The sequence below is a fragment of the Eptesicus fuscus genome, chromosome 12 (genome assembly GCF_027574615.1).
Source record: "Eptesicus fuscus isolate TK198812 chromosome 12, DD_ASM_mEF_20220401, whole genome shotgun sequence".
NCBI lineage: Eukaryota > Metazoa > Chordata > Mammalia > Chiroptera > Vespertilionidae > Eptesicus > Eptesicus fuscus.
Genome location: NC_072484.1, coordinates 79,421,973 through 79,445,802, shown reverse-complemented (window position 1 = coordinate 79,445,802; position 23,830 = coordinate 79,421,973). Strand labels below are relative to the sequence as shown.

At 40.0% G+C, this 23,830-nt stretch overlaps 1 pseudogene; it reads left to right on the top strand.

The window, feature by feature from the left end:
• The first annotated feature begins 16,958 nt into the window (after nucleotides 1–16,958).
• On the top strand, nucleotides 16,959–18,316 carry LOC129150914 (nucleophosmin-like; annotated as a pseudogene).
• The last annotated feature ends 5,514 nt before the right edge of the window (nucleotides 18,317–23,830 follow it).

The window sequence follows — 23,830 nt, the reverse complement described above, 5'->3', positions numbered from 1 at the left end:
AGTGTGCATCATAGTGACTGGTTGTTTCACCATTTGGTCGATTTGCATATTAGCCTTTTATTATATAGGATTCTCTAAGATAACGGAGACTTTCTCTAAAGGTCTCCTCTTTACTTTCTGAGCTCTCACCAGAATTGGTTCATTCATGGCACTGTAGACTTTATTTTCTTAGCATACACCTCAACAATCTTCCAGCCTCTACCAGCTCTAACACCAATTCCATGTCTTTAGGTATTTGTTACAGTAGCTTATAAATGACAGAAATTATTTTTTTTCCAGTTCTGGAGGCTGGAAGTCTATGATCAGGGCTCTCAGTGTCTGGTAAGAGCCCACTTCTTGGTTTATAGACAGCCATCTTTTTGCTGTGTTTTCACATTGTGGAAAGAGTGAGAGAGCTCTCTGGGGTTTATTTCATAAAAGCACTAATCCCATCCATGCCGTCTCCATCCTCTTGGTCAAAGCCTTTCCCCCACTTCTATCACAGTGGGGGCAGGGGTTATATTTTAAAATATGAATTTGAGGAACAAACATACATTCAGTGTGTAGCATCAATTGTGAATATACTATTGCTAAATATAGAATTCTAGGTTATCAGGTTTTTTTCTTTGTGGTACTTTATAGATATTACTTGTCTTCTTGTTTGTATTGTATTATATAAGAAATCTGCTGTAATCTTTGTCTTTGTTCTTCTGTATGTAATATTTTATCTTATGCTGTATCTAAGATTTTGTACTTATTACTAGCTTTGAGCAACTTTATGATGATGTGTGTAGTTTTGTTTATGTCTTCTGTGTTTGAGCTTCATTGAGCTTTCTAGATCTATGAATTTAGAATTTTCATCAATTACAGCCCTGTTGTATAATTCTTGAAAACAGTTGCTTCATGTATTCTGTCTTGTCTGGTTGTGTGTGTGTGTGTGTGTGTGTGTGTGTGTGTGTGTGTGTGGTGTTGGTTGAAGTAAGTTAAATACTATTATGTTTGGAACTTGAAGTATTCATAACATAGATTTTTGAATAAAAACATTAATTCCTTTAACACATTGAAAGCTTTCTAGAGTCTGGAGTCATATATTAAACTTACATATAAGTTAAATACCTATTTTAATAAATATAATTAAATAAATGTATATTAATAAGGGATTTAATTTTTGCATAAGTATGACATAGGGATGGCCAGAGATGGGACATAACTTGCAAGGTCATTCAAACCATACAGTTATTGGCAAATGTGCTTCTAAGATGTGACTGTCCTCTTTCCAGTCTCAGAGACACACATAGTGCAAAGAGTATACAAACAGATAAACTAATCTGGTTTAAATACTTTCAACAAAAAAGTCATTGATGTCCTAAAGCATTCTTAAAATTCAAAAAAAAAAAAAAAAAGTGAAGATAATGAGGGAGAAACCATGCTTGCCTAGGTAAAGTTGCCTGTAGCTAAGTGTGTCCACTGGGGGCACTAACTGTAGTAACTGACAAATGAGAGAAGGCAAAAAAAATGAGATTAACAAGAGGAAACATATTTTAAGGATGGATGAACATTTGTGCATTTGAGCACACTGGAGAATGCCTCTTGGTTTCACCAAGTCCAGAGAGTTTTTACTAATGTTTTCATCAAAGAAAAAGGTTTTTTTAAAAATATTACATGATAATGGATATGTACTTGTGTACTGTTATAGTAAGTTTTAGGCAATGCCAATTATATTCTCTCTTCAACCATTAGACATTTATAAGGGTGTATGCAACCTAGTAAAATTTCAATGTAATGTCCTAGGAGAGGAGCCCCATTTTCTGATAGCAGACTGTATATTTTCCACTAGATGGCGATATATCCCTACTTGATGTCTAAAAGTCACACATCTGCCTCCAAGCCTGCTGTGATCAGGAGATCTCTTCATTCTCACAGTCACTCATTCAGCACTTTCTGAGCAGCTGCTATTTGCCAGCCTGAGTCTTTGGGATAAAAGATTAAGAAGACACAGTTGCCCTAAATGTTCTCACAGCCTCCTGGTGGGGAGTGACAAATATGTAAACCACTAACTAAAATTCAAATAACTACACAAGTTCCCCAACTTAAAAAAATTGTTTTTTCTTTAGGATGGTGCTAAAGTGGTACACATTCAGTAGAAATTTGAGTCTTGAATTTTGATCTTTTTCAAGGTTTTAATATGTGGTGTGACACTCCCGTGATGCTGGGCAGCGGCAGTGAGCCACAGGTCCTAGTCAGGCACGCGATCACCAGGGTAAACAACCCCTACTCTACAGTGTACTGTGTTGCAGTGGTATTTTTGGATATTGTATACTGAGCACGTTAAAGGTAGGGTAAACTAATCTATAATATTCAGTGGGTTAGACGTAATAAATGTATTTTTAACTTACATTATTTTCAACTTATGATGGGTTTATCGGGCCATAACCCATTGCAAGTCAAGGACATATGAAAAAAAGCCCTGAGCACTCCTGACTTGAGGAGCATCTGAAATGTTATTAGCTGCTCCTGCTTCTCCCCAGCACTGCATTTTTAAAAACTCAGGGCAATTTCATAATAGGAGAGTTGATGTTTACAAAGTAATCTAATGCAATAAATATTTATTGAGCACCTGGTATATATATGTGTAAGCCAAGACATTAGAGCCTACCTTTTTTATTCATTCAATGCTTATCTATGGGAGCTGAAACAAATACACAGATAACTATAACATGAGAAATACTTTAAGATAAAGCCTTAACATTTCTGAAAAGAGAAGGTTAATTTCTGCCTAGGGGAATCAAGAAGGTCTTCTTCTGAGAAACTCCATGTAAGGGATACTTTTAGAATAAACAAGGTTACAGTTGATAAAAATGACTGGGTCTCTCATTTAAGCCCAAAGGAATCACTGAGAGGAAACATAACCATGGGCATAAAGCCTCAGCCCACTTTCCAAGGCTTTATCTAACTCTGACAGTGATGCTGACTGACAGCTCTCACTCTTCGGGTAGTTCAGTTAGTTTTTCTTTTTAGAAAACCCAGGTTTCTTCTCTGTGAATGAGTTGACTAGACATATATAATCCCTTTCTCTCATCTCCAAAATATTCAGTTCAAAGTTGAGGTGGTAGGAAAATATACTTTTTGTTTTGGGAATAAATGCATTTCTGGCTAAAGTGGAAGGTCTGGTTAGAGGCTGTTACAGGCTGAATTGTGTGCCCCTAACATTCATATGTTGAAGCCATAACTCCAAGGACCTCAGAATGTAACTGTCCTGGGAGGTGGGGCCTTTAAATAAGTGATTGAGCTAAATGGAGCCTTTAGGGTGGTTGTTAATTCAATCTGACTGGGATCCTTTAAAGAACCCCAGGAAGTGTTTGGACACAGGAAGAAACACCAGGGATACATATGCACAGAGAAAGACTATGTGGAGACACAGCAAGAAGGCAGTCATCCGCAAGCCAAAGAAAGAGGTCTCAAAAGAAACCAAACACACTGACACCTGGATCTTAGACTTCTAGCCTCCAGAATTCTGAGAAAATAAATTTACCACTTGGTCTGTTGTATTTTGTTATGGCAGCTGGAGCAGAGTAATGAAGAGGCTAACATAAAATAAGCTTGGAAAAGTAACCTATGACCACTCTATTGAATTTTTTAAAACTGAGATAGAAATGATATATTTGAGTTGGTATTCAATAAAAACACTATCATGGGTTATGAGCTTGAGAAAGGGACACTTTTGCCAGCTCCCAACCAGCAGCTTGAATCTTTGAAAGTAAAGATATGGCACACTAGCCGGCTTGGCTCAGTGGATAAAGCGTTGGCCTGCGAACGAAGGGTACGTGCCGTAGGTTACAGGCTCCATCCTTGGCCCTGTCAGGGAGCATGCAAGAGGCAGCCAATCGATGTTTCTCTGTCTCTCCCCCTCCCTTCCCCTCTGTCTAAAAATCATTGGGTGAGGATTTAAAAAAAAAAAAAAGAAGCAGCAGCAAAGTTGGCAATAATTTTTAACACCACCTATACAGCAGAAAATGGAATTAGCATGGCCAGGTATAGTAGAAGGCACACTAGAAGCTACAAGGTCACTTTCAAGTGTGCTCTCCAGCTCAGCTCCTTGATTACTTTTTAAAAAGGTTCTTGTCCTCATTGAGCTGCTGTTTCATTGTCTGCCACACAGAAATGTTAGTGCTAGTCATTCTCTTTTCACTGGATATTTGTTGGAGTCAAATAAGAAAATGGTTAATATCCATAATAAGTCATACCTGAAACTAAACACATAATTCAGCTACAGCTGCTCTATTGTTAAGCACTTTTGAAAAAACTTTATCCAGTCACTGTATTTCCTATTAATCAGTCCACCATACTGTGTTATTCACTAGTAGGTGCTCCATCCTACATAATAAAAGGGTAATATGTAAATTATCATCACTCTGCTACGCCCACGATTGGGCCAGCGGGAGGCGCAGGGGGCAGGACTCAGGGTGGCCGGGGTGGCCAATTGGGCCGGCGGAATGCTGAGCTTATGTCGCCAACGGCGCGAGCTCAGTGTCTGCGCCATGGCTGTGCTGCGCCATGACTGTGCTGCGGCACAGAAGGGGCCTCTGGGGCAGCGAGCCCACATCCTGCTGCAGACCATCAAAAGCAGGGAGCGAAAGCAAGGGAGCTGGCTGTCTGTCCGCTCCAGCACCAGGCCTTTCGAAAGGCCCGGTGCACCAGTGGACAGACAGCCAGCTCCCCCGCGATCGAAAGCGGGGAGCTGTGTGTCCGCTCCAGCACCAGCGGACCCCCTGCCATCAAAAGCAGGGAGCAGGCTGCTAGCAGTGTCCGCAGAGCGTGCTAGGCTTTGCGGGGCAGTGGATATGGCCTAGATGGCAGGTTAGGCCTAGGGGACCCTACACGTGCATGATTTAATCATGCACTGGGCCTCTAGTATATAATAATTGGTTTTTAGTTTGGCTTAGATTAAAATTTTAGGCCGCCATTTCCTGTCATTGGTTCCCTTGTGTTTTCCAGTGAACTCGAAGCTAAGCTAAAATATGTTTGCTAGCACAGAAATCATGCCCCACACATGAAAAGTAGAAAGCGTTGAGTCTTATCAGTTTCCTTTGATGGTTAATGAAACAATAAGGTCATTTAGTAGGCCTAAGTAAAGTTTCAGTAATAACTTAGAATATGTTTTTTTGTATGTCATTTAGAGGGATGAAAACATTTTCATGTGGCGCGACACAAAACTATGTTGACTTGACGCACAGCTGTGAGAAATCAAGTGCTGTCTTCTGTATGTGTGTGTATTTTATGCTCTTTTAGTAGCGATAATGAGATGTTCACAGAAGAAAAAAAAAAGGGTGGGGAAAGATCCTAATTCTAAAGAACACACGTCTCCCAAGTGTTCTTTTCAGCTTCTCAGAGATACCCTGGCTTAACTTCATTATATGTGAAACTGTCAATCAAAGTAGGTGTTCTTGGTGTTGAGATGCCACTCGGGATGCACAGTGTGCAAGTGAAACTGCCACTCAGAATGGCTGCCTGGCAAATGGAGCTGTCAGTCATTTTGAACAGTTCAGTCTGTTGTATTGTCAAGGAGATGGGCTGATGCGCATTGAACGCTGCCTTATCAGATTTAATAGAACTTAAGGTTGTGAATAACTCTTCTGCAGTTCCCCAATCAATGAAAAGATATATTTCAAAGCTTATAATGATCAATGAGTAAAATAGAAGGGGGTAGTGAAAATAATATACATAAGGTACAAATTGCTAATGAAAGTGGATAAAGAACTAGGTTGGCTGCCTACTCAACTTACCATCACAAGCTAAAGACAATGGAGTATAGTCTGGTATAAGCACCGCATGCATTCATTCATTCATTCATTCACTCCATAAATCTTTATGATATTGCCTATACTGGGAACCAGTCAGTATCCTTTGAAGTAAGACATTACATTCAGAAAAAAGCCTCCATTTCTCAACAGGCTCTGAGTAAAATGGACTACCCAGTGATGCTCTAATTTTGCCTGCCCCTCTCCCATTCTGGGGGCAATTACACTTAATGAAATCCCTTTGCTCTTTACCTGATATGTTGCTAGTGATATTTTCTTCTTAATCATTAACTTAGTGTCTGCAACTCACAAAAAAGCTACTTTAGTTTTAAAATATTATGGTAAAGATATTGAATCTGGGGGTATTATTTGCATCCTCTTCTACAAAGTGTCAAGTATAAATAATTTAAGCTGACACAGTTAATATATCACTTTCCAGCCACACCTACTAGTAGGCAATTAGATATTAGTCTGTCGTTTCATCTAATTCACCTAATTTATCCTGTAGCTGCAGTTAGTTCTCAGTGAGATTCAGCTCCTGGTTGGCATAAAATGCCAACACAGGGTAGCCTTTGTTAAATAATGTTAAGTGAGGGAATCTTAGAATGTGAAATAGGAGAGGGCTCTCTAATATAAAACAGTTAGAAACAATCTTGCTAGCACACCTAAGCCCAGGATTTGGAATGATAGGGCAAGTTCCCAGGCTCCTGGGGACTCAGGGTGACTCAGCCCAGTTCTATGTTGCCCTACACTGAAATATTGAACCACTGCCTTCATTATTTTTAGTTTGTGACACAATTAATTTCTGGTACTCAAATTTTCTATTGCACCAATGAAACTGATACTCTAAAACAATTCTGACCTAATCCTTCCCAGTGTCCCTCTCGCAGAATTAGAAGCAAATCCGCCACTCAAGCCTCACCTAGACACCTGATTGCTGCCTCACCTGATCATGACTTTTACTCACTATCTCTACTTTTCTCAGAATATTGGAACACCTTGGGTACTTGGCAGGATACTAATCTATTGCATCTCCACAATCCTTTTTTTTTGGTCCCAATCTTCCTCTGCCTGGTACTTTCTCAAATGATGCCGTGGCTCTTAGTCAAGTTTCACTAAGCCATGCCATCAACTAAGTAAATAGACATAACTACACCAATAGTTTTCCTTTTAGATGACAGAAACGATGAAAAGTATGGCATGTTTATTAATAGAATTCATAGTATTTTCTATTACTTTTGCTTTTTAGTTATTTCTCTTAGCTATGCCTTGGCTCCTTACATGATTTTAAACTTTATGAGATCAGGTGTGGTTAACATAATGTCAGAATCCTTTTTATTAGAAGGGAAGAGGCCTGTTCTTCTGATGGATCTGCCACTAACTTGTTGGATGAATTTTATGAGAAGTTAGCATTAGATTATTTTTTAAAATATATTTTATTGATTTTTTTACAGAGAGGAAAGGAGAGGGATAGAGAGTTAGAAACATTGATGAGAGAGAAACTTCGATCAGCTGCCTCCTGTACACCTCCTACTGGGGATGTGCCCGCAACCAAGGTACATGCCCTTGACCGGAATCGAACCTGGGACCTTCAGTCCGCAGGCCGATGCTCTATCCACTGAGCCAAACCAGTTAGGGCAGCATTAGATTATTTTTGAGGTTCCTTCCAGCTCTAGAATTTTTCTTCTTATATCAATGAACGGAGAAGTGGGGGAATTAGGGAGTATGAATGAGGAGCAACAAATCCCTGTCTAGGCTGAGGCTAGTGTTGCTCAGTGGTGAGGTTCAAATGGGGAACAACACGTCATTGTGGAAGGATGTGTTGTGGGAGAATAAATCATATATAATCTCAATAGATTAGGATATGCCACTTTGATTGTATTGGAGATAGTTTTAATATTTTTTTACTGTGTTTTCCTTGACAGACACCAGGTGGCATAAGGATTTTATTTTCTTTGATGGAGACAAGCCTACACCTTAGCAAAAACATGAGGTAGCACACCTCTTTCAGGCTCACATAAGTAGTAAGGCTTTGTTTAGAGAATTATGTAGACTTTTCTGTTGCTCTATTTAGCATTGAAAATGAGCTACTGTACATGGTACAGAATATTTATAATGAAAAACCTGTCAGTGAGGGCCATTAATATACAAATACAGAAGAGACATTAGACAATGGAAGAAATAAAATATTTTAATGGAAGAGAGACAGAAGCAAAAGCAAAAGAAAATAAGTCAGATGTTTTATCAGAGCAGAAATGGTACAAGTAGATCTGGATAAAAGAATTGGGAAAGTTTTAGTGGTGAATTACTCTAACTCCATCCAGGTGGGAAGATGAACCACCCAAATTTAATGTACAATGCTCAAGCATGTGTAAATAACAGTAGGAATAGAGGTCTTTATACATCCAGCCATGCACATATATCCAACAAGGTTCATCACTATAATGGTCAATTTGTTTTTATTGACACTTTGAGAGACCAGTTAAAGGACAATAAATTACTTCTGAGAAGTCAGTCATATCCATGTTTAAGTTAATAAATTAAGTAAGGTTGATTTGGTAACAGAGCTAGCCATTTCAGCCATAAATTATCTCAGAGATTCTTCTATAATTTGTCTACTAAAGGCAACTTTAGTTTATAAGGTAAGCATAGTTTTAACTTGATAACTGGAATGTCTTTATGGCAGAGATTTTCTCTTTTCTGCTTTTCCCCCCTTTCTATTCATCTAATGTTATGCCTTTGTTTTTTGGTGTAACTGAATAAAAATTAAAAAAAAAAACACAGCATTTCAAGTCAACAAAAATTCCTTTGGCCTATGATAGGTGGGGTGACCATAGAATTTGAGACTCAAACTGAGACACTTTTAAAAATAGCCTTATTATTATTTAATTAACATGATAAACTGTACATATTTAACATGTAAAACTTAATAAGTTTGACATAGTCGAATACCCATGAAACCATCACCACAATCAAGTTAGTGGACATATTACCCACAAACATTTCATTATGCACCCTTGTAATTCTTAGCTCCTGCCTTTGTTCTCCTCCAACTACACCAGGCATCCACTAATCTGTTTCTGTCCCTATAAATTAGTTTGCATTATCTAGAGTTTTAGATAAGTGGAATAATAAAATATATTTTCTTCTTTTGTTTGATTTCTTTGACTCAGCATAATTATTCTGAGAGTCATCCAAGTTGTGTTTATTAGTAGTTAGCTACTTTTTTATTATTGACCAGTACTCCTTGTCTGGCTCAACCAGACTTATTTATTCTCCTGTTTATGTGCATTTGTGTTGTTCCCTGTTTTTAGCTGTTACATGTAACTCCCCCTTCCTTTAAAAAAAATTATCTTTATTGTTGAAAGTATTACAAATGTCCCCTTTTTACCCCCATTGACTCCCTCCACCCCTCTCCCGGCTCCCTCCCTGGGCCTTCAGGACACTATTGTTTGTGTCCATGGGTGATGCAAACCCTATATAATCCTATACAATAAAACCCTAATGCTGTGATACACACTGACCACCAGGGGGCAGATGCTCAACACAGGAGCTGCCCCCTGATGGTCAGTGGGCTCCCACAGGGGGAGCGCCACTCAGCCAGAAGCTGGGCTGACAGCTGGCAAGCACAGTGGCGGTGGCGGGAGCCTCTCCCATCTCTGCTGCAGGTGGGCGGTAAGGAGCTAGGGGTCCCAGACTGCAAGAGGGATGTCCGACTGTCGGCTAAGGCCCGCTCCCCAGGGAGTGGGCCTATGCTGGCAGGCAGATATCCCCTGAGGGGTCCTGGACTGCGAGAGGGCACAGGCCGGGCTGAGGGACCCCTCCAGTGCACGAAATTTCATGCACCAGGCCTCTAGTATGCCTATAAGTTATTTGATTAACCTCTTTCCACTCCCTTTCCCTCTGAGATTGGTTGGTCTGTTCCATGCTTGCATGTCTCTGGATCTATTTTGTTTGTCAGTTTATTTTATTCATTAGATTCTACATAGAAGTGAGATCATGTGATACATGTCTTTCACTGACCTCTCTCTCCTTCTTAATATCAGTTTTCAGTAAGACCAAGCTTTTACAAAATTTGAGAATTCTGTTTTCATCTTAGCCAATATCTTTGAAGAAAGAAAATACTAAGAATGTAACCCAGGTTTCTCCACCTCAGCAGTATTGACCTTTGGGGCTGGATAATTTCTTGTTGGATGGGGCTGTCCTGTGTAATGCATGATTTAGCAGCATCCCTGGACTCTATCCACCAGATGCCCATAGAAACCCCTCACAAGTTGTGACAACCACAGATGTCTGCAGACATTACAAAATACCAAATGTTCTCTTGGAGTGAAATTTACCCACTTTGAGAATTTCCTAACTATATAATAGCTTAAAATGAAGAGATGAAAAAATATGGGCTAAAGAAAGAGATAGATTCAAATTTAAGAAATTGTTAGGCCCCCAGTCATTTGCAGATATTTGTAATATACTAGATTAAGCATCCTATGTTGTTTTATCTTATCCTCAGATAAAACTTATGATGGAAAATATTGATTTTTCCCCCCCTTATTTTAGAGTTAAGAAAAATGATATTGGACTATTTAGGGTCCAGTCAGGAGTAAGAAACCTCACTAGTTGCTTGAACCGAGAGATTTTTTAAAATATATATTTTTATTGATTTCAGAGAGGAAGGGACAGGGAGAGAGGGATAGAAACATCAATGATGAGAATCATTGATTGGCTGCCACCTGCATGCCCCCTGCTGAGCTGGAGCCTGCAACCTGGGCATGTGTCCTGACCAGAAAATGAACTGTAATCTCCTGATTCATAGGTTGACACTTAACCACTGAGCAACACCGGCCAGGCTGAACAGAAAGATTTTTAAGTTAAAGCCATCTCAACTAAGTATTAAGTTATTAACAAGGCAACTGAAACATTGATAAGAGAACTCTAAGATGTGGCAGTTATAAACTGGCTCTGTGATATGGGTGTGGGAGTAACCCTGCTTTTTAGTATTTGCTGATATCAGTAGTATGCTTACAGTTACATGGCTGATGTCAAACTACCAGCGTGATGCCCCTGAATGCAAAGTAAGGGCAAGAAGAGCATAAGGAGTTACTGAAGCTGGCACGAGGAACCCCAGTGCACCACGGAGCTGAGGTGTCACTGAGGCACCAGCTGCAGGAAGCAGTTACCCTGCCCAGGACTACAGATAAGAGATGAGATGGGAATTAGGAAAACTCAGAAGCTTAGAGGACAACCCAAAGGAGTTGAAACCCTGACCTCTGAGGAAGAGGTGCTGCTTGACCAGCGCTGGAGTCTTTGGACTTGGAGGAAGGACCCTGTGGGAGTAGGACCCACATCTCTGAGAGGGGATGCCAGTGCCAATTGACTAGCTGGTATTTCTAAATCTCTACAAACATTGGAACAACCACACAGTGGGTTTGGCAGCTGCCACAGGAAGGAGTTGCTGCTGCTGGAGTGAAGAAGTGTTGCTATGGTGATACTGACAGTCCCTTCTGCCTCCTCCCACTAAGCAAGCTCCTTGCAGTGTGCAGCCCAACAGGGAACCACTGGCAAAGCAGAAATGTGGTGGGTAGAGTCCCAGTCCCAGCATCACAAAGCAGAACATAGTAGGATGGGTTTGGAACTAAAAGATCATGGCACTGATTCCTAGTGAGATACAGGGTCACTTATGTGATTGTTAATAAATATCAAATGTTTAAGGTTAGTTAATATCATATTGATTTTCACTCAGGTAAATATGACTGTGCAATGAATGGATTATCACTCCATTCATTATCAATAAGTATCAGTAAAATTTCTTCTTTTACCTAATGAGGTTGTTCTTTGACTTGTGTATCAGTAGATTGTGTATCATCTACTTGATCTATGGTGATGACAGTTTTCAAAATTTCTAACATGATCTTTGATTCTTCTTGGACGCAAATGCACCAAAAATGAATGCAAATAAGATCTTAATTGATGAAAATAGGTGGAGTTTAGATTCCAAAAAGCATTCTTATTATGTCTTTATTATATTCACAAAACTGACTAAAGGCTCAGTAGAGAAAAAAAATCTCATATTACATAAGCATTTCAAATTTCTGAACACAATTTTAAGACTTACCTTCAGTATCTAGGAAAGAAATGTTGTATTAGAATGGCTAAGTAGAACTGAAATATGGAAAACTCCAAACATCCCCTTACATCATTAATCACCAACCAAGTGGAGTTGGGAAAGATATAAAATGCTTGGTTCAGGGTCACACACACACACACACACACACACACACACACACACACACACAGTACAGAGAAACTGTATAGAGAGAAAAGACAGAACTTAGAGGCCAGTGATTGTAAGATACTCTATTAATTTACTTATCACAAAAGGGTGCCACTTAAATTATGACACTCCCGTACTTGTAAAATATATCACAACTTCAGAAGTGTTAAAATATGAAAAACATTTGCTTTGGAATATATAAAATATGGTACAAATAAAGGATATAATAAATTAGGCACATGGGTTACTGATGACATATTTAGTTTCAGGGATTCTGCTCTGTGGAAAGAATACTTTCAAATACCTTAGTACAGTCCTTCAGATATAGGAATCCTTTGTCCTTCCATCTCCACCAAACAACAAAACGAAAGGGAAATTTTTTTTGCTGGTATGTAGAATTATAATTGAAATTAAGGAAAGTTTTATTTTAATAGTAAGTTGCATTAGTCTGTGTCCCTCAAGAAGCAGACATCACAATGAGATTAGATATGACAGGTGTTTTGGGGGGCAGAGCAAGGGGAAAGGGACAGCCTTCAGACTGCGATGCAGGCATGGCACCTAAGGAAGAGAGATGGAAGGGAGAAGGATTGGGGTAGGAAGTCTCTGACTACAGCACAGTTTCAAGAAAGGTTTGGCAAAGCTAATGGGAAGCCGCAAGTCCATGTCACCTTTTGGAAGAGTAACACATCTTGCTGAATTGCTTCCAGCCCCCACAATGGTCTGTTGCTGCCTGGGAGCCGTCACAGGAAGCATGACCTTGTTGAAAAGGTGGTGGGTCCAGAGGGATAGCAGCTAAAGTTGTCAGTTACACTCCCTGCAACAGGAGAGCTAAGCAGGGCATTTTCATGTTTGCAATGTAAGGCCCAACAAGCACTGGAGGAAGACTGAACATTTTCCTCAATGATATGTGAAATCTAATATTTTGATTTGAGATTCATTGTAAAGACGGGACAAGCCATTTAAAACTTTCTCAGAGCTGCACAAATCTATATTGTGATCTGCAATTGGTGAAACTAGGAGCAAGAATCACAGCTGGAAATAAAAGACATTTTAATTGCAGGAATGTTACTGAGCATGTACCAGATGATGTTGCAAAAGTCATATTTGGAAGTCTACAGATGATGCTGAATTAAGTGGAATGGTAATAATGAGCACAGTGTATTCATATACAGAATGACTCCAGCCATTTAATTACTGTGCTGGGCTAACATGATAAATGTACCTGGACACAAATCAATGGTAAATGATTCCCAGAACAAAGTATTCAAGAAAGCCATGTTTACTAAATAGAATCGTGTTTGCAATATGCATCCAGAAATAATTCTGACATTAGAGCCCAGAGTTGAGGCAGCAGAATTCTAATTATATATTGAAAATGGCTCTGGTAGATGAATTGAGCTACTTTCTGGTTACAAATGTGCTATTTTGGCAGGTTCTATGAGGCTCAGAAATACTATTAGTGCACAAATTGGCTCAGTATGTCTTAGAGTCGAAGAATAAATACTTTTTCTCTCCCTCTACTGAAGTCTGAACACAAACCTAACATCTGCATTCATACAGGTAGAAATCCCAGCAGGTAAGCCATGTTTCCCTCTTTCTCAAGCTATTTCACAAAGAGAAGTATGGATGTTACCAGGGGGGAAAGTCACAAATACACTGAGGACACTACACAATGTCCATGTCATTCCCAATGAGCTTAATCAGTGACAACTTCACTTTTGTCACTATTCCTAAAATGCAGGCAGTGAGTGGAAATTCATGGACATTTTTACTTTTGAAACAATTAAAATATATTTGTAGAAGACAGCTGAGAAACATATGTGATATCTAATGGTTACTAATATATTATTAACTGAATAAAATTACTTTATTAAATGCTACGTTTTTTGTAACAGATATAGAGAAAGAACCTATATAACTAAAGAATGCAGTAAGAAGTCAATATAGAGTGCATTTGTTTTATTTTGAACTACAAGACATCTCATCAAACACAATGAAAAACAGTTCCCATGTCTGTTTAGGGCTCCCACCCACGTCCTTTGCTCAGGATTGTAGATTTTAGGAAGCTGACTCTATCCCAGACCCAATAATAGAACATGTGAGCAGTGCCTATGAACCAGTTAGCTCATTCCACCCCCTAAGGTTTGAGGATGGGCACACCTTCTACCAGGCCAATCGGAACGTCTATGTCTCAATGCGAATACTTTTGTTTGAGCCTTTGGGGGAGTGGATTTACTCTCTGCTGCTGAATATAGACTTTAGTGGCTGTGCGAACTGGACCAGTTCCCATCATGTTGCTTCAAGGTGGGACCTGAGACTGAAGCTAGCCCAGCAGCAGGTAGAGCCAGAGTCAGAGCATAAAGTGAGCCCTGAAATCATCATCGAACCCCCAGCCCAGCAGTACTGCTGCCAGTTCTCTCCCTGGCCATTTCAGTAATGTGAGACGATAAATTCTCTCTGTATCAAGTCAGTTTGAATCAGATCTTTCAAATTACCAGACAGTGGGTGGGATATGGAGAGGGTGGGGTAGAGGACATTAAAATGACAAAGTCATGGGAAATAAACCTAAAATTTACTTCCTGTTAAATATCCCATAATCCTTCTTTAATAAGTGAAATAACTGAATGAGCTAGAAATGCTTTTAGGGCTCCATTTTAGAACATAAAAATGGGAAGATGGGTGTCACAGAGAGCAGCAAGAAGAGAGAGTATTTCACGGTGGAACCAGTGGTTAACAGTTTCAACTGCTCCTGGAAGGCCACTTAATATTTAGACTAATTAATGCCCTGTGATTCAGTTTTATGGGAATCGTTGGTGTCTGTATTAAGAGCTGTGTCAACGAGTATAACAAACATCACAATCAAAGTGCTATCTTAAAAATAAGGCCAGAATCTCAGTATTAGTGCACCCTGTCCTATTTTTTTTTAACCTAACAATGAGCACATCCCAAAACATTCATTGTAAACCCTAATGAAACCTATTCCTTGAGGTGTAAATTGAAATGTAAATAATGATGTTTCTGTTTTGAAATGATCCTTGAGTGGAAATGAGACCTGAACAGATGCTGTTTCTAAATGCAGAGAGTGATCTGATAATATTGTCATTGCCTAGCAGGAACTTTGTTCTAATTAAACATTTATAGCATTTGCACCTAAAAATGAAGCAGGATGGGGTGCCCCTAAAGTTGGGGTAACCAAATTTAGCAGGTGTACACCAACACTTGGACACAATGAGCTGGTCTACTGAGTTCTCTGATTCAGAGGAAAACTTAGCCAGACCTGTTTCAATAGCACCTCCTAAGGAAACAGGAGCTGGAGAATTGGGTTTGGGCTGCCTAGTTAAGTTGCCTCTTGAGACCATTTGTCTTTAGAGGCAGGTGGTCTGGAGACACCCTATGACCCCTTATCCTCACCCACTTTCTCAGTCAGCAAGTCCCTGAAAGCAGTTCGTTAAAGAGAATGTGGTATTTAGCAAAATAGAGATGAGATCATTATTTGGTGAGACAAAATTTATTTGACTATGATTCCTTGTGAAAGTGAGAAATGAAGCCAAACCTGTAATGTTCGCTGTCAGGTGCATCTGCACCCACACAAGCTGTTCCCGGAGACATCTGCAGGCACAGAGCAAGTGTCGCTTTTCAGACCAAGTTTCTGTCTTCAGTTTAGGGAACAGCTGCTTCTATTTGGGAAAAGGCAAGAAGAGTATAAATTTCAAAACATGTGCTACAAACCCCTTCCAAAGCTCAACAATTCCAACAGTGGCAGACACTGATCATTTTTTTTCTTCCATCCCCACAGATTCCCTGTAAAATGGCTCATTCATCTATCTAATAATAGGGTAATATGCAAATTAGTCAGGACACCATCACATAACAACCTATCAGGAGGCTACGTTCACAGCAGGTATGGGTGGGGACTTGTAGCATTGGGGACGGGGCAGGGGAGGCCTGTACTCTCCACATGGTGGCGGCAGCTGTGAGCGTTCCTGATGGCTGCTGCCACTTGCCCAGGGCCAGCCCAGGGTTCTGGCAATCCACCGATGGCCGCTGCTGCTGTGAGGGACTGAGGCTCAGGCAATGAGGGCCAGGTGAGGCTCAGGCAAGCCTCAGTGGCTGCGATGGCCAAGGCTCAGGCAGCATCGTGGCCGGCAGTAGCAGCAGCAGAGGTGTGATGGGGACATCGCCTTACCCTGATTGCAGGATCGCCTCCCTCAGAGGGAGGCCAGAGGCAAAAGCAGCTAGGGGTTGATGGGGGCGGTGCCTTCTCCTGATTGGCCAGTTGCCTCCTGCAGAGGGAGGCCAGACTGTGGCTTAGCCATCAGTAGGACATCCCCTGAGTGCTCCTGGACTGTGAGAAGGGGCAGGCTGGGCTGAAGGACCCCTGTCCCCCGTGCACGAATTTCGTGCACTGGGCCTCTAGTTTAAAAATAAAACACACACACAAAAAAAAAAACCCAAACATACATTGATAACCTATTGTTTGTTAAGATAGGTACTGAGATGTAAAGGGAAGATATGTATTAACCTTTACCTCAAGAAGTATACATTGTGTAGGACCAGGCACACAATTAAGTATATTACAATTTGAAAATGATTATTGATATAACAGAAGTATAAGAAAATGAATGTGAGAATGCAAACCCCTGAGTAGAGTGGGACAGTTGACTTTAGAGTGTGGAACATATGGACCTGAACTTGAAGGACAAGTATGTTTTGAATAAAGAGGACCAAGGCTTGGCTTATGGGTAGAGGGAATTGCATGAAAACAGAGTTGGAAAGATGAAAGGAGAATGCTCATTTAAAAAACAGTTGTCTGGCCCTGGTGTGATTCTGTCCTGAGCGTCTGTTCTGCAGCACAGAAACCGTTTATCTCCACTCGCCTTCTCTCTAACCTAAGTGACTGCTACCACCCCATGGAAGATTCCATGGACATGGACAGGAGCCCTCTGAGGCCCCAGAACTACCTTTTCGGTTGTGCACTAAAGGTCGACAAAGATTATCACTTTACTCCCTGACTGGTTTGGCTCAGTGGATAGAGCATCGGCCTGCAGACTGAAAGATCCCAGGTTCGATTCCAGTCAAGGGCATGTACCTTGGTTGTGGGCACATCCCCAGTAGGAGGTGTGCAAGAGGCAGCTGATTGATGTTTCTCTCTCATCGATGTTTCTAGCTCTCTATCCCTCTCCCTTCCTCTCTGTAAAAAATCAATAAAATATAAATTTAAAAAAGATTATCACTTTACGGTGGATAATGATGAAAATGAGCACCAGTTATCTTTACAAACAGTCAGTCTAGGGGTGGAGCAAAGGATGAGCTGCTCATTGTTGAAGCAGAGGCAATGAATTACGAAGGCAGTCCAACTAAAGTAACACTGGCAACTTTGAAAATGTCTGCACAGCCAACTGTTTCCCTTGGTGGCTTTGAAATGACACCACCTGTGGTCTTACAGTTGAAGTGGCTCAGGGCCTGTGCATATTAGTGGACAGCACTTAGAGCAGGGGTCCTCAAACTATGGGCCACGGGCCACATGCGGCCCGCCGAGGACATTTATCCGGCCCGCCGGGAGTTTTTGCCGCCGCTGCCTGTCCTGCTTAGCAGCCGACTTAGCAGTGTGCATAGGAATTTGTTCATAGGTTTTTTTTTTTTTTTAACTATAGTCCAGCCCTCCAACGGTCTGAGGGACAGTGAACTGGCCCCCTGTTTAAAAAGTTTGAGGACCCCTGACTTAGAGGCTGTGGAGGAAGATGCAGAGTCAGAAGATGACAAGGAGGAGAATGTGAAACTCCTAAGTATGTCTGGAAAGCGGTCAGCCCCTGGAGGTGGTAGCAAGTTTCCACAGAAAAAAGTAAAACTTGCTGCTGATGAAGATGATGAGGAGTAGGGGGAGGATGAAGGTGATGATGATGGTTTTGATGATGAGGAAGCAGAAGAAAAAGCTCCAGTAAAGAAATCCATACGAGATACTCCAGCCAAAAACGCACAAAAATCAAATCAGAATGGAAAAGACTCAAAACCATCAACACCAAGATCAAAAGGTCAAGAATCCTTAAAAAAAAAAAAAAAAATAAAAAAACCACAGGAAAAAGCTCTGAAATCACCGAAAGGACCTAGTTCTGTAGAAGACATTAAAGCAAAAATGCATGCAAGTGTAGAAAAGGGTGATTCTCTTCCCAAAGTGGAAGCCAAGTTCATTAATTATGTGAAGAATTGTTTCTGGATGACTGACATGGAGGCTATTCAAGATCCCTGGCAGTGGAGGAAGTCTCTTTAAGAATATAGTTTAAACAGTTTGTCAAAATTTTCCATCTTATTTCATTTCTGTAACAGTTGATATCTGGCTGTCCTTTTTATAATGCAGAGTGAGAACTTTCACTGCCTTGTCTGATACATGTTGTCCAGGTTCCATTGCCAAGAATGTGTTGTCCAAAATGCCTGTTTAGTTTTTAAAGATAGAACCCCACCCTTTGCTTGGTTTAAGTATGTATGGAATGTTATGATAGGACATAGTAGTAGTAGTGGTCAGAAAAATGGGAATGGTGGGGAGACAAAAATATACATGTGAAATAAAACTCAGTATTAAAAACAAAACAAAACAGTTTTCGTCCAGCCCAGTTGGTGTTGCTCAGTGGTTGACTATCAACCTATGAACCAGGAGGTTATGGTTCAATTCCCGGTTAGGGCACATGCCTGGATTGTGGGTTCCATCCCCAGTAGGGGGCATTAAGAGGCAATTGATCAATATTTCTCTTTCATCATTGATGTTTTTCTCTCTTTCTCTCTTTCTCTCTTTCCTTTTCCCTCTCCCTCTCCCTTCCTCTCTGAAATAAATAGAAATATATTTTAAAAAAAACAAATAAAAAAGCAATTGTTTGAGATCCAAGCAAAGGAAAGCAGAATATAATGATTATTTCTATTCTATCTGAAGGTTAACACATGGCAAAGGGCTTGCAAATTTATATTTAATTATTAATTATTTATGAAATTCAGGATGGAGAAAAGAGGGAGAAAAGAAATCCTTTTTACTACGGATGGAGAAGAATATAAAGAAGCATTTGTTTTATATTTTTATGAGTGTGATTCTGGAGGTCACTCTCTAGGTACTGTTTGAGCACCTGCTCTTCCAAGCCGTGTGACCTTGAGCAAGTTACTATATCACCTTGAGAACTCTGGTTTGCTCATCCAGGAAATGGGCATAATAACATTACTCACTTAAAAGGGTGTTTTGGTATATTGAGTCAATGCATGCAAAACCTTTGGACCTGTGCCTGGCAAATAGTAATCCTATATCTTTTTTAGTTCTTATTTTTGTCCACAAAACCTTATCCACTAGTTATTTGATAGATTACAGCTCCACTACTTTTGGGTAGGAGTTGGTATTATTGTCAAGTTATTTAGTCTCATTACATTTTTACTAGTATGTATGTGCATAGATGGCAAGATATTTTATTTAATTTTCCCCGTTTCTTCTTCCCCTCACTGTTCCCTTATTGCAGCAGGTGCATGATCTTATACTTCTTTATCTCAGAGGAAAACAATTGGCAAAATACAGAGTTAAAGTCATCTGTTTTGCCTTTGAAGAAAATACGAGATTCCCAGGTGTAGACAGTCTTCCTTGAAATAACCTACAGGGATTTTCCTAGAACAGGAGAGACATTTGAGCTGACAGAGGAGCTGGTATGGGGATTGGTCTATTGTTTTTTTTCCTAGCAGCTCAGAAAGGCCCACAGGAGGATTGGAGATAAGGAAGACAAACCAGAGTCCTAGAGTCTAAAGCTTACCCAAGCATGACACAAGATAAGTCTGGGGTGAGGGTTAGGGGGCAAGCAGCCTGGGATGGTGCAATCTTTGTACAGACTCTCTGACTTTAGGACAGGAAATACCACTATCAGAACTATTGAGATCCCCTTGAAGTCGGGTGAGGTCCCAGAGGCATGAGACACCAGGAAAATGGAGGGCCTTTCTGGCCAGCCAGTCAGCAGAATGGTTGTGCAGAATTTGCTTTTGAGTTATTTAAAATAAAGAAAGTAAACTGGCTTGCTCATATGAGCTTTTGACTGCATAGTAGTTTGACATTGTCTATAAATGAAAATGAAGAATTTCAGAAAATCCAGATATGTAATTCTTTTTCTTCCTCTGTTTTGCTTTCTTTACCTTGTTACAAGGTTAAACAAAAAATTGGGTAGAACTGGGACAGTGAAGTCTCACAGGTTTTCAAACTATTCTTCAGCTCAGTTCAAAAAAACTCAAAGGCTATAATATTCACCAGAAGTCTCCATAAACTTAGGCCACATTTGTTTACTCAATTTCTCTCCATTGTTCTCCTGAGACTCATCCTGAGATCCCTTCATCACCTGCCTTCTTTCTCTGGTCTTCAAGAAACCAAATTTCTTCACATCATCCACTTCCTCCCAAAGATTATTCTAAAATGTCCCTTTCCTCCATTTCTATGAAAATCCCAAAAACTCATTACAACTCTCTGCCTCATGGAATTGATCTGTTTATGTAATTAAAGTCTTTCAGAATAAGGCTTGAGAGAACAGATACTTTCCACAAGACATTTGCATTTTGTGAATATAAATAACATGCCAGTTATTAGAAAGTGTGAGGAAAATATATTTAACTTGGGACAATGTCTTGGGCCCCTGGGTGTTTAATAGTTGGTTTTGCAGGATCTTACAAAAATGAGATCATCGCTGCAGCTCCAAGTAAAAATCTGCTCTTATCCTTGGAAGTGAAAGGAGCCCTCAACCAATATCTTGAGGCTCTTCCAATAAAAAAAAAAAAGTTTTATTTCAAATACATTAGCCCATTTGATCTTCACAGTCACCCTTGAAGGTAGGCAGGACTGGCACCACCACACTTAAATGAGCTAATACCAGCTGCTCATACCTTCCGATGTTAAATGTGCAAGCTTTTGCTGAACTCAAAATTTTGGGGACTATATTTTAGCTGTTTTTTATTAATGTGATCATAATTATTAACTCTGAAGAGTTTTTATAATTTTATTCTACAATGTTAAGTAACATTCATTTTCCTCTGGCTCAGAATAATAAATGTATAGGAAAAAAATTAGTGTGACTTCAAAGGTTGACTAGTTTAATAGTTACTTAGAGGCTTCTAGTTTTTACTGAGTAAAGGCCAGAAACTAGCTACTGAAAATCAAATATAACATGCCTGTCTACGTTTAAAGGGCTCTGTTTACACTCTCCTCATAGGTTCTCAGTGCCACAGTGAAATCCCCTTCACTGTTCTTCACTTAGAAATTCACCACATGTTAAAATCATAACTGCCAATTGCTAAAGCTGAGAGCAACCTTAAAAATGGTTTATAGCATCCCTTATTTTTTAGATTCAGGAGGTCAAGGGTCTAAAAGCCATAAAATTAACAGATTTTCTGCAGGCCACAAATAAATACAGTCACAGATAGAAAGCTGGCCTTAGGTCTTGGTTTCCTAATGCAAATTCCAAGACCGTTCTATGACCTAGGCTGCACACCACAGACTAGTCTATGGCCCAGATTCCACACTATAGTCAGGTAGGTTAACACCCACATACTGCCCCTTCCTCATAAGCACACATTTTAATTTTTTTAAATTAAATTCAGAGAGGAAGGGAGAGGGATAGTAGAAACATCAATAATGAGAGAGAATCATTGATTGGCTGCCTCCTGCATGCCCCCTACTGGGGGTAAAGCCCACAACCTGGGCATGTGCCCTGACCTGGAATCGAATCACCTCTTGGTTCATAGGTCCACACCCAACCACTGAGCTACACCTCCTGGGCACAAGCAAACACTTTTAATGCTATTTCTCTCTCTGAAAGTCAATATTGATGTCTTTCCCCCTTCCCTTCCCATTAATCAATCTTGTCTATTAAAGAAAACCAGGGGTCCTAAAAAAATAGAATCATGAATTAAGAATTTGGTATTTGAAATTAAACTTGCATTAAATGAGTTAATACAGAAAAAATGTGCTTGGATAGTGATCCAGAAGGAGTGAGCTCAAAGCACACACTCACAATTATTTCATTCCTCGGTGGGCCAGCACTGACACCCAAAGTCCTGTTTTTAGTCTTTGGTGCCATAGTGGTGGACATCCAGGCTGGCAAAGTTCAGATTTCCCTTGCAATCTACTAGCACTTCTGAGATCTGACCCCAGAAGCAAAGTAGTGTTTCTGAAAACTTTGTCCATGAAGAAGTAGGCTATAGGTAAGGGGCTCTTTATTTCTGTCCAAAACAAGATCAGGGCAAGAGGTCATGAGAATCACAGCTGCTGCCTTTTATACAAATAATGGTCTAAAATGGCTGGGAAAAATGACTAGAGGGACATAATACTTTACACTCACACCTTTCTTGCCCTTCTATTTCCCTTTGCAGTCCAACAAAGGCCTTTAAAGTTATTTGAGGCTCTTTGTTCTGTGTCATCTGTCTTAAAACATGTTTTATGTAAAAGTCAGCCTGGATTCTCTTTCCTACACTATAATTTTTTATCTCTCCATGTCCTGGGCATGGCAAGGCTATATACACAGACTTCCTTAGGAGAATGTACTAACTCCTTATCCTTTTGCCATTCTCCGTGTCTGTCTCTATTTGTAGCAAATATCCCTCTGTTGGTTCAATGGTGTCAAGCCATTAGTTGAAACGGCAAACAATCTGCTCTGGGTGTGAAGATGTATAGCAGAAAATGATGCTAAATTGCACCAGTAGTAACGTAGCTCATCTTAAGGAGCAGATAGAATTGATCATTTACCACCCTATCAAAACTTAGTGCTTGATTTACCTTTGTCCTAGGGACTGTGGCTCACACAGCAGATAACCAGGGAAAGTATCCCTCCCTTATAGAACTATACTGCTTTCTTTATCGGCATGTCCCTGATTGTCACCTTATTGTAACAGGACCATTCTTCCTTCTGAGATAGATGACAGAGCACAAGTACCCTCAAATAACACTGACAAACTTCCCCCCAAGTCCTCAACAAGGCCATTCGTCTCCTGAAATACATTTTTAACAGTTTCAAAACAAAGAAACCCAGCATATGGCAGTTCATTAGGATCTTAACGACTCTCTACTTTGAAAAGGCAAATGATCAGCAAGCTGTTTCAAACTCTAACCTGTAATTTGAGAGGAATAATTTATTATCCAAACAAAAATATTTTAATTAATCACAACTTAACATTAAAGTCAGAATTCAGTTATGCTTCCAAGCCCATCTGTTGACAGGTATATGCACATTCTCCCCCGCTGCTGACAAAATACTTTGTCCTACGTAAAATTAAAAACAGGTTGTTGCTTTTATTTTTATTTTTCAAAGTTAATTATATGCAGACAGTGTGTTATTCATTGAATGAATCTCAATGGCTTTTAATCAAGTGCCTGCTGGGGTAAAAGCTATGAGACATTTCTATGAAAGAGTAAGGTGGTAGATAATGAAGACTGTAGCATAAAAAAGCAGTTATCAAGTTGTCAGGCAGAGGATGACATAAAAGTGAGTTTGCCTGATTAGCAATAATGACAAAAGCCATCTAATCTGCCATGAAACCGTGATCCCACAGCAAGTTTCCATCTCTTGACTTCTAGACATCTTAACAAACTGGAATTTAGTTACTAGCAGTTTCAAGCACACAGACTTACACAGGTCTGGGAATAAAGTGCAATCTGAAACAATTTTGAGTGAACAGAAACTAGAAGTCCTAAAGCATGTGTCAATAACATGCCTCTCATTCAATGGCTCAGCATTTACTTGTGCTATTTGAACACAAGTATAACCACTTGCCACTAAGTTTGCAA